Raw genomic sequence first — 12,589 nt, 5'->3', positions numbered from 1 at the left:
TGCCTTAGAAGGCGGGAACGGTTAGTGTGTGTTTTGAAAGTCCAAGCTGAAAAGTGACAACCAAATGAACTGTTAAAAGTGGTAAGTTTTTGACCCAAAGGTGACGTTGTAGTTAAACACAGTGGTCCAGTTCTCAAAAACACAAAGTTTCATAACTCTCACCAACAAGCTCTAGTAGAATGTCCTCAATTCCTGCAGAAGCTTTCCTGTATTAGTTTCCCCTCCAGGCCTCCTGAAGGATTAGACGTAGAAAAATCAGGTAAATTTTATTCACAAGATTGCTGCACATATGATAATAAAACATTGTTTCCATTCATCCAAACTGATCCAGGTCCTATTCATACAGTGACTAATGGAAAGCCACCATGAGTCAGAAAGCTGCAGTATATTCTGGTGGTCTGGAAGTCATGGAAAGGCCAACAGACAGGGTGTGTGGGGGTTTTGGGCTGACAGGTGACGCTGAAAGGGGTCAGGGAATGATCAGAGAGAGGGAATTCAGCAACCGAAAGAACAGTGCTTGGTCATAGAGTGATAAGACCTTAGGTGTGAGGATGTTCTCACACTGTGAACTACCGATTTGCTGAGCTTAGCCAAATTGAGACAGAGCACTCTTGTTTAACGAGGAGATCTCCTTTCCCACTCTTGTCACACAGGTTTAAAATCAGTGGCCCCAGGTGATTACATTCTGCAGGTGTATTTGCCCACTTTGTCACAAATCTCTTTGGTTTTAGCTCCATAAATGATAGGGTTGAGCATGGGGGGGATGACAAAATAGAGGTTGGCCAAGATGATGTGAACCTGCGGAGCGATGCCCTGACCAAACCGGTGTGTCAGAATGGAGAAGAGGGAGGGAGGATAAGACGTCAACATCACACAGATGTGGGCTGTGCAGGTGTTGAGGGCTTTCTGGTGGGCTTTCTTGGAAGAGATTCTAAGGACAGCCCTGATGATCAGACAGTAGGAGAGGGCAATGAGTGTCAGGTCTAAACCGATGACTACAAATCCTATAATTAAGCCATACATCCTATTGACTGCGATGTCCCCACATGATATATTTGCACAGCTATGTGCTCACAGTACGTGTGGGGGATGATGTGGTTTGCACAAAATGGCAGCCTGCTCAGGAGCAGGGCCAGGGGCAAAATGAAGAGAACAGCTCTTATCAAACCCATTAGCCCTAGCTTAGCTATTTGTGCGTTGGTGACAATGTTGGCATATCTCAGAGGGTTACATATGGCAACATAGCGATCAAAGGCCATTGTCACGAGGACAGCTGAGTGCATAGCAGAAGCTGCATGAAGGAAGAACATCTGGGTGAGGCAGCCACGCACAGTGATGCGTTTCAAATTGAACCAAAATATACATAATGCCTTTGGCACCATGGAGGTAGAAATGCCGATATCTGTGAGCGCCAGCATGCAGAGCAGCAGGTACATCGGCTTGTGCAGGGTCTGCTCTTTGCCTACAACAAACAGAACGGTGACATTTCCCAACAGGCTGATAATGTAGAATATAAAGAAAGGGATGGAAATCCAGATGTAGTCAGCTTCCAGGCCAGGGATGCCCAATAGGATGAATGTTGAAGTGCCAGAAAGGGTGAGGTTGAAAGTTGCCGTGAGATGATTGACGTGTTGATCAGGCTCGGAAATGCTCCAGGTGCCTGTGAAGGGAGAGAAGCACAGTGAGGGGGGTTACATGCTTTATAACAAGTACTACACTAAATATTTTATAGGTATTACCAATCTAGAAAGGGGGGTGAGCAGTGAGATGACAAGATTTGCAGATGACAAAAGATTATTTCGGTCATAGTCAAGTCCAGAGAAGTCCTCTCAGGGAGCTAACTAACCAGGTAAATGGGCAGCATGATGGCAGATGAACTTTAATGTGAATAACTGCAACATGTACGTCCATTGGAAGCAAAAGCTTGAATTCCTCACACACCTTACAAAGTTCTAATTTAACTGTATGAACGCAGGACAGGGTCCTGGGGTCATGGTACACAGCTCTGTGAAACCCTAATCACAGAATTTATTAGTCTCTAAGGAGCCACAAGTACTCCTTTCCTTTTTGCAAATACAGACTAACACGTGAACCGTGGTAAACATATAACACGTAAACCGTGGTAAACACAGCTGCTACTCTGAAACCTAATCACAGAATGAGCATGGACAGAAACTAAGCAAAACATTGGGGTACAGGAGGAATGAAATGGGGAACTGTACAGAAAATACACTGCCATGAGATTAATATTTCACCCTCCCGTGGACTCCTCTGTGCACTCCAGGGCATGCTTCTCACACAGGAAACTTTAGGATACAGGGGTTCAGGCAAGGGCAACGAGAATGATCAAGGGCTGGGGAATCTCTCATATGGAGAGAGATTGCAAAGACTGGGATTGTTACCTTACAAAGGAGATGAATAAGAGGGGATATGAGAGAAGTCTGTAAAATACTGACTGGTAGAAAGTACATGGAGAATTTGTTCCCCCTGTCTTATAACACAAAATCAAGAGGACATTCAAATAAACTGAAAAATGGCAAATTCAAAACAGATAAATCAAGAATTCTTTCTCACTAAATGACTCATTGGACTGAGGAACTCATTTCCACAAGAGGTAGTTGAGGCCATAAACTAAGTAATAATCAGGAAAGGTTTGGACATTTACATGGATTGTGACATTATCCAGTTAGAATACTTACAGCTAAATAAATATTTTGGAAAGCCTATACACCCACGTGTTTCAGGGCCTGAGATAGTCTTTAGCTGTGAGGTATTAGGGTGACAGCCTCATGACGGACAGGTCACCCCCCAACCCCATCCACCCACTGCTGGGTTTCTTCTACCTTCTTCTCCAGCACCTGGGGCTGTTACTGTCAGGGAGAGGACACTGGACTAGATGGACCATAGGTCTGATCCACAATGCAATTCCTGTGTTCGAAAGGAGCCAAGTTTCCACCATGGAAACAGGCATTATCATGCTGAGCTATGACTGTGCTCAACAGAATGGGCACAAAGGACACAAGAGTCTTGGTATTTAGGGCTACAGGCCTGCACCTCTGTTACTTCCCTTGTGTCTTTTGTTGACACAGTTTCATGTTGGCACCCAGCTTTGTCTGAGACATAAGTTACAGGTGTAAACTGACAATTGTAAGCAGAAACGTGTCAGCAAATCAGGTGCTTACCCTTCTCATGCCTGAATATTGATGAAGTTTGTAGATGACTCAAAAATTTGGAGACGGTAAATAATGAAGAGGACAGTTCCATGATTCAAAGCTACTGGATTGGTTGGTAAACTGGGTCGAAGCAAACAATATGTTTTCTAATATAAACATGTAGATAGATACCTACATCTAGGAACATGTAGATGATGCTTAAGTGATGGGGGACTCTCATGGGAAGTGCAGTGACTCTGAACAGGATTTGGGGGTATGAAGGAATAATTTGCTAAACATGAGCCCCTAGTGTGACCATGCAGCCAAAAAGAGCCAGTGTGTTCCTGGGATGATAACCAGGGGAAGCTCAAGGAGAGGTAGAGAATTTATTTTACCTCTGTATTTGCACTGGTGCGACTGCTTCTGGAATCCTGTGTCCAGTTCTGGTGCCTAAAATTAAACATGGATGTTGATACACGGAAGAGGCCAAGTATTATTAGAAGGTTAGGAAACCTGCCTTATAGCAATGGATTGTCATCAAGTCACCCCTTAACCATCTTTGGTAAACTAAATAGACTCAGAAATCTCAGTCTGCTAAGTACCTACACAGGGAACAAATATTTACTAATAGGCTTTTCAGCCTACCATACAGAGGTGTAACATGATCCAATGGCTGGAAGTTGAAGTTAAAGAAATTCTGCCTGGAAATAAGTTGTTAATTTTTAAATGGTGAGCATAATTAGCCACTGGTACAATTCACCAAGGGTCTTGGAGGATTTTTCATCACTGAGAAAGTTTAAATCAAAGTTGGATATTTGCTCTAGGAATAATTTTGGGGAAATCCTCAGGCCTGCGTTATACAGACCGGATGATCATAATCCCCTCTGTCCTGGGGATTAATATTAACGTGTCCCCAGGAGTTGCCTGGAGGCATTTTGCCAGCAAGCTTGTGCCTGAGATTAAGGAAGGCATTTATTATTTTCATGGCGATGGCACCTGGGAAATCTACATTATATGTGTATTTCATGAGGAAGAGAGATCTTTTGAGGCACTGCATGGATGAATGTTTTAGGAGAGAAAAATAATGACTTGACCACATGAAATCCTTGCTATTAATGACTAACAGAGGTGGCTAACAAATGGGCCCAGAGCATCCTGGGTTTAATGTCTGTGTTCCAGTTGCCCACTGCTTCTGGCAGCTGGCAGTTGCTCCTGAAAATGAGTGGTGTTTATATGGGCCCTGATATGTCCCAGAGTTGCCCACTCTTGTTATACAATGTGCATACTTCTCAGCTTGTGCATTGTTCCTGTGCAGCAGTCCCCGAAGCCATGCACATTGTGTATGAATGCACCAAGATCAGCAGCAGACGTGCCCTGGCATTTGCCACTCCCTGTGTGGGATTTCTCACTGGTGAGACACAGTCACTGGTCTCCCTCCAGACAATGGAGAAGGTGTCACAGGAGGCACCTCACCCACTGCAGAGGAAGAGCTGTATGTGGTGTGGGGCAACCTGGAATGTGTTGGAGCCAGGGACGGCTGGGGAGTGTTACGAATTACACCTGGTAGGACACGCACACAAATGCTACGAATTACACCTGATAGGACCCGCACACCAGTGCTACAAATTACACCTGATAGGACACGCACACCAATGCTGCAAATTATACCTGATAGGACACACACAGTTCGAATCTAGGCTGAGGCACAGAAACAAAGTCCACAACTGCAGAGTTCCCAAAAGACACTAAGTTTATTACCCTCGAGCGTGGTGCCCCCCTGCTTGCCAGGGGGGGACCCTAAATACAGATTATACAAAGGTTATATACTTTTTAGCAAAGCATGTTGCCCTTGTGCATCGGAAACCTTAGCCAATAAACAAACCCTTGTCTTATCTACCACCTATCCCTGCTTGGTGCATTCCTCGTGCTATACCAGTATGTTAATTACACAGCATGGTCCTAAAGCCATGCATCAGTAACTATTATTATCAGAATGGGAGGCCTCACATCAAGGCCAAGAGACAGGGAGTTAGAGACTGACAAAAACCAGATACTGGAAGTCAAGGCAGGCTGGAGACAAGGAGGAGGATTTTCACAGGGATTCAGTATCTAAGGATCACTCCTCCTGGTGTATGATGTGCTGGCATTTAAACAATGGTGGGCTCCAAACCAAAATAGAGTCACATGTGCTAACTTTTCCTTAACAGTCCTCCCTTTCTTTTTGTACGTCAGTAAGCTATATTGGGGCTGAGTAACTGCGCTGCAGGGTTAGCAGCTGCCGACAGCACATACTGCAGCATTGTAGGCATACAAAAAATAATGCAAAAACAATAACAGCCATGAGGTGAGCCAGTCCCAGACTTCCTGGAATCCGGCGCTGGTAGTGTCGAGGCTGATGTGGTGGAATAGGGCTGCCTGTTGCTTGAGGACGTGGATGTCAGTTTTCACCCTATGGTGCTGATTTACAAATACACAAAAGCTTGAATTGACCAGAGCACAAACCCCGCCCTGATTTGCAAGGAGATAATCGAGGGCTAGGCGGTTTTGCAATGTAGTTTGGGATAGCTGAGTGACTTCAATTTGAAGGGCAGAGAGAGCATCTGCAGTAGCATTTGCCATTAGTTCCAAAGCAGCTGAAATGTTAACTATAGCTTTTTCCAGCTCGCTTACTCCCAACCATGGCAGAAACCAACGCACAAAGGAGTGAAAGCCTTTGGGCCGATAAGAAAGGGGGTTTAAAGGAATACTTCGTCGGTCCCTCCATACTAGATTGCGGATCTCTTCCCGGGTCAGGTTCTGGTGTACTGTCATGGCAGGTACTATAGCCCCTCAGGTACATGTACCACACCACCCTGCTGGGAGAACCTTATAGGCTGTGTGATTGCATAACCAATACCAGCCAGACTCCTCGGGGACCGGCCACGGGGTCCTGGAGTAGGTAGAGGGGCTTCCCGCACCAGAGCTGATTTGGGTGGTGTCCTTGCACCCTACAAAATTCCCTACAAAAACTGTATTTTTTATGCCCTTACGTCGTGATACACATAAAGCATAATTATCCTGGGCCACTATATTAATAGACCATATTTGGATTGTAACATTCCAGTTAAATGTAGTGTTTGCCCATAGCTGAGCTTGGAGTGTTTGATTAAGGGGGATAGATACCCCTACCAACGGGACCCCCTGACCTAAATATGTGGGGGTATGAATACAAATCCAACACTGCGTTCGATTTACACCCTGTTTGATAGCACAGGTTAAATTCAAGAAGCTATTGCCCTCCCATCCTTGTACTGGACTTGGCAATAGGGAGAGGACCCCCCCAGGCAAACCATACTAATGTTGACATCCTCCCCTGTACTATACAAAAAACACTACCCCCAATGTAAGTCCAATAAACAGGAACACAAAAAGTCCTGGTGGGCTGTGAAGGTCCCAGTAGCTGGAAAGCTTAGTCCATGGATTGGTCGTGGTGTTCATTTGTGAAGTGGCTCATCCAATGGCTTGTCAGGGTCAGGTGGGGGTCCCAGCGCCAACTTAACGTAGCTATGATGGATCCAGGAACCTTCACCTGCAAAGGAGTGGTGGCAGATGGTGGGAGTAATGTTCGTGGCTGTAAGGCGTTTTTGGTATTTATACTTGCCTATAAGCACAGTTCCAGCCTCTGGAATAAACCCACCCCACCACTTTACTTCACATTCCCAAGAATACATTCCGCAACTTTCTCCCTGCCAATGTACAATGCTCCGTCTTTGCCATCAAGGCCAATTCTCAGTGTCTTTTGCAGTCAGGAATCCTTGGATTTTGGTGGTTTTAGCAGAGCAGGTGTTTCTTTTTTTTTTTTTCTTGGAACAGTCATGGTTTTGCATTATACAGGGGAGAGGTTACTAGCACGTCACCCTGTAGTGCTTTGGTTTCTTTAGCAAACACTGAATGCAGGTTAGCTTTGTCAGTGGACAAGGGAGAGGTTACTAGCACTTCACCTTGTTTGTTTGTTTGTTTGTTTTTTTTTGCTGTTCAAAAGGAGGAAAGAAAAAAAAACCCAGAAGGAGGGACAGGCTGATCAGTAGTCGAAGTGAAGTCATCTCGAGGTGGAGGGGTCTTTTTGCAGTAAGAAGCATGGGTCTAGGCGGTCAGTCCTTGGCACTTCACAGCGGTGTTGGTAGTTAGCAGGACTTAATAAGGGCCTTTTTAGCATGGGGCCAGAGTAGTCTTTTGTTGATGGACCTTTATGTAGACCCAGTCACCTGGTTTTAACAAATGGCAGGTTTGCTCAGGATTCTTGAAGCAGGACTTCTTTTACCTGTAAATACAGAGACCTAACACATTTCATTAATCTCTGGCAGTGTGTTGCAGATCTCACAGCTGCTTGGGCACATTTAAGCCCCCCTCTTTCTTGGCTGTTAGCCAAATCCTAGCTGTGAGTAGTGTCCTTGGGCAGGCCAGTGTCTCATCTTTGGACCGAGCCTGCCAGCTACAGCGTTGAATTAGCTTGTCCTCCGTTTTTATCTTTTTTTTCCTTCTTGGCTTTTATTAACCTGCAAAGGAAACTTTTACTTTTTACTTATACACCTTTGTTTAAAAAGGAACACATGTACATTGCCCATTATACAGCACTTCAGTCTTATTGTATAATGTATGCCACATACACCCTTCTAGGAAAATGACTTTATTACAGAGCTTTGGAGCAACAAGCCAGGACAAGCACACCCACTTTTGAGGAGTCCACTTGGTACAACCTCTGGTGTCCAATAGCTTTCTTCCCTTCCCAGCCTTCTGGCTAGAAATGTGAGGTAGCCAGAAGGATCTCATGTATAATATGGGGAGTGGGTTAACCTTTCATGTCCTTGCTTTCAAAGACTGTTGGTGTGCAAATTTTAACAACAATTTTTTTAATTAAAAGATCTGGCCAATGATTTTTTTTTTCTTAAGCAAATGTATTAAACTTTAGTATATCACATTTTTTGATATTATCCAAACACTTTGTATTCCAAGTTGAATAAAACAAGTATCTGCATTTTCATTTAACCCTTCTATTTAGTTTTAAACTAAACTGTTCTATGAAAAATTAAACACAGCAATTTTAGCCACAAGACAAACACCACAAGACAGGACATAGAACACAGAACAGAATTCCTATTGTGCCAGTAAATTCATGAGATGTTGAATTGCTTTTCAGCTGGCATCAGTTTTTTCTGATTTTCTGAAAGACAAAAAAAAAAAGAACAACACAGATCTACCTCTTTTGGGCAGCCAGTCATTGCTTAAAATATTTCCGTTTTATACAAATACCTTTGTTAATTGCAGGCAAAACAGAGGAATTACCCATATTTTCTTGTATTTGTTTTATAGGCAGCCCAGGTTTCAGAGGGCTCTACCTTATCAGTTAGGTAATTTACATTAAAACAAATGCTTTCTGGATTGCTTTTGGATTCACAGGTTAAAGATTCTTACTTTAAAAAGGGCACAATAAACTTTACCAGACTTTTGATTGCCTTTTACTTTTAACTCCTGCTGTCAAACACACAGCGACCTGAAAAGGAAGACACCACCTATTGTAGCCCCTTGGAACCTAATAAGATATTAATTAAGTAGCACTGTATAATTGCATTACTTTGGAAAAGGGCCCATTTTTTTTTCCAAAATGGCTGCAAAGAAACCAAGAATTCTTTTTCTTTCCAGTATTTCACAAAGTTTAACTGCTTAATTCTTTCCAGCAACTAAAGAGTTAACTTCTTACTTTCCTTTCTTAAATCACTTGCTTATTTCCCAAAACGACACCCAATTAACTTAGATTTTACCATTTCAAATATTATTCCGGGATTTACGTTTTCCATTCCTGTAATTATTTACTCCTCTTTTTTTTTACTATGACCTTCAAGTTTCCAACCTGTTTTCCAATATCTTTATCTGTTGCCTACCCGCTTGGGCCTGATTCTGTTTTTTTTCTCTGAATTGTCCCTTCCATGAGCACCAGCTTTGTTTCACTACCAAATTAACAAGGAGGGTGGGCTTCTTAACTAGCCCCCAGCCCTCCTGGTCTCTTTTCTTAAATATTTTCACTTAAAAGGACTACCCGAGTCCTCCCCACATGAGGCTTGTCACCTGGACAGAAAGCATGGCCAATTGGCAAGCAAGGAGGTGACAGGCATAAGTCAGAAAGCCGAGGGTAAGCCGGAGGAGGGGCAGAAGCAGGCATAGCACAGAACGGGGCTGGAGACCCCTGAGATGAATAAGAAAAGGAGGAGGAAAGAGGATGTCCTTTCACATGTGCATAAACCCAGTTGTCCCATACATACCAATAATCCATCTGGGCTGGAGCTTTGTTCTCCAGCCTCCTTCTAAGCGCTGTTAATGTATCCCCAGCAAAGGACACATCCGGTGGCCATTTAACAGATGTTTGAGTTGTTAGTGCTGGCCACTCAACCTTACATAAAATAACAGCTTTCTTCCTACCTAACCCATGGGTGCCAGAAATATTCCCCCAGTTCTCGAGAATTTCAGCCAAAGGGGTCCCCTTACTTACACTCTGCCCAGAACCCATAAAGGTCTGCCAAAAGAACACAAAATGTGCCACCTTATCACCTAAGCGACGGCTCACACCCCCCCTCTTGGGAGTTCTCAAAGGTGAACTCACCCTGTGCCGGCTGGAGCTGCCCGAGAGGAGGAGTGTAGTCTCGCTTGTTGGGGCGAGCCTAGAGTCCCTTCGTGGTCACCAAAACTGTTATGAATTATACCTGGTAGGACACGCGCACAAGTGCTACGAATTACACCTGATAGGACACGCACAGTTCGAATCTAGGCTGAGGCACATAAACAAAGTCCACAACTGCAGAGTTCCCAAAAGACACTAAGTTTATTACACTCGAGCATGGTGCCCCCCTGCTAGCCAGGAGGGGACCCTGAATACAGATTATACAAAGGTTATATACCTTTTAACAAAGCATGTTGCCCTTGTGCATCGGAAACCTTAGCCAATAAACAAACCCTTGTCTTACCTACCACCTATCCCTGCTTGGTGCATTCCTCGTGCTATACCAGTATGTTAATTACACAGCATAGACCTAAAGCCATGCATCAGTAACTATTATTATCAGAATGGGAGGCCTCACATCAAGGCCAAGAGACAGGGAGTTAGAGACTGACAAAAACCAGATACTGGAAGTCAAGGCAGGCTGGAGACAAGGAGGAGGATTTTCACAGGGATTCAGTATCTAAGGATCACTCCTCCTGGTGTATGATGTGCTGGCATTTAAACAATGGTGGGCTCCAAACCAAAATAGAGTCACATGTGCTAACTTTTCCTTAACAGGATCATGGAGGAGACACTGGTGACCAGCGTGCTGTTGGAATCAGGGCAACCTGGAATGGGGAAGGAGAATGCGGACACGGGGTCAAAATAGGATGGGAGATTGAAACAACTGAGGAGCAAAGAACAATGGTTCCTTTCACCAGTGAAATGCCAACCATCACGAAGAAAAATTGAATTTCAGCAGCTCTACTCACCTGTCCATGAACTCCCCACTCTCTGTCTCCACAACCACCAGTGTTGACCGCTTCTCTGTTTACATCCACCTGCCTGCCCCCAACAACCTCCAGAACTTCTCTGTGTACATCCACCTGCCTGCCTCCACAACCTAAAGTGCTGACTGCCTGCTCAGTCTGTCCCCCACCCTCCCAACTTCCAGCCCGGCCACACCGTGATACCCCTCACCCAGGACCAAAGCCAGGTGACAGACCCCACAGTGACCGATCACAGCAATATCTCCTCAGACGAGGTTAAACTCAGTGTAGGCCTGTACTGGGGAAAAGGAGGAGATCAACCTGAATTGCCTTTCTGGGGGCTAAAGGAACCCCAGCAGCAGCTCAGCCTGTGCAGGGAAGGGGAGGGACAGACCTGGTGGGAGGGAGAGAGGAAGCTGAGACTGAACGGAGCCAGCTTGAGTAAATTTTCCTCAAATTGACATAAAGCTTGAATATATTGCAGCCCGTTACAAACCCAGACACACCTTCCTGAGGCTGCTTTTCCATGTTGTTAATTGCTGATGGTGCCACAAGACTGTAGTAGTTAAATCCGTTCGTGTTTCTGATAATATTAAACAGTTCAAGTACCATGCTGGTGAATTCCTGCCCAGATAGTTCTTGGTTTGGGCCCTGGAACCCTTTCTAATCCCTCAGCAATAACTTTCATTAAGAAATGGGAACTCACCGAAATCCACCCAGCATAGAGAAGAAATCTCCTTACGGTGACAGGGTGTGGGGTGTGAGTGAGACAAATAGATGATGTCACACCCAAACTTATATAACATTAACATATGGTGGGAATCCTTTGTTCCAAAAACAGTTCCAAGTCTGGTTTGTGGAAATATATAGGTACCCAAAATGGAGTTCAGTGGTCTGGTCACATGCCCTTGCCTGCCCTGCTGGGTCATAGCAGCCATTATCCATAGACTGTCTGGAGCATTCTCAGGAAGGCTCACCAGGTGGGGGATAAGCTCATTCTTATGTTCTTATCTCAATTTCCTTTTCCTTCTCTGGCTGCTGGACCTCATAGTCGATGGAACCCACATGCCTCACTACCTCAAAAAGATCCCTGTCATGGAACCAGTAATTTGAACTGCAAGCTTGTTAGTAACAATAACACTCAGTCACCCAGTTTGAACACTCACAGCTGCACCTATTTGTATAGGCTGTCTCTGTACTTGTGCATTTAACAAAATTCTTCTAGCAAACACCCACAAAGTCTTGAGGCCATTTCTGAATTGAAGAATGTATCAGACTATGTTTATTTCCTGGTGTCTTTTCTGTTCCAATGGTAGATCTATGTTCTTAATCTCTTTACAAGGGTAAAGTGAAGTTGGGTCCTTAGTTAGGAAGGATTTGTTGGGATATTGCCACGCACAAAAGGAATTTCATAAGCTTATTTACTCATTTGGCTCATAGCCAGGATGCTAGGACTATGGCTTCAGGGCAACTAATCTGGCAGCATGACTTTATCACCAATCCATGCTTGTGGTCTTTCTTTATAAGTAACATTTAGGTCTGATGAATTAGCAAGTTGCCTTATCTGTGAATACTGATAACACTGCAGCTCCAAGGACAGAAGCATTGAACAGCCTGAACTGTGTTACCGAGGCAACGACATGCCAGCCTTCAGCACATAACAACGGCCGGCTGACACTCTGAGCCCAGGGGTGAAGACCTCTATGATCTGGAGCAAGTCAGGGACTGTTGTGACTCCTGCCCAAAGTGCGGCCACTGCCTCAGTCGCTGGGGTTCCACCACTTCCCCATTCACCGCAGCGAGTTGTTCAGAGGCCTGGCTAAGGAAGTCATGGCTTCTGTGACTTTCAGAGACCTCTGACATTTTCCCCTTCAACCCTGGGCAGCGGAGCCAGAGATGTCAGCCAGTGAGGGCCCCTGGGTTCTCAGCTGCCATGA

General features: G+C 44.7%; 1 pseudogene; it reads right to left on the bottom strand.

Annotated features, from left to right (window-relative positions):
* Positions 1 to 678: 678 nt before the first annotated feature.
* On the bottom strand, positions 679 to 11,180 carry LOC144259643 (olfactory receptor 52E4-like; annotated as a pseudogene).
* Positions 11,181 to 12,589: the final 1,409 nt, after the last annotated feature.

Source organism: Eretmochelys imbricata, chromosome 1 (genome assembly GCF_965152235.1).
Source record: "Eretmochelys imbricata isolate rEreImb1 chromosome 1, rEreImb1.hap1, whole genome shotgun sequence".
Lineage (NCBI taxonomy): Eukaryota > Metazoa > Chordata > Testudines > Cheloniidae > Eretmochelys > Eretmochelys imbricata.
Note: the sequence above shows the minus strand (reverse complement) of the source record. Positions and strands in the feature narration are given on the sequence as shown.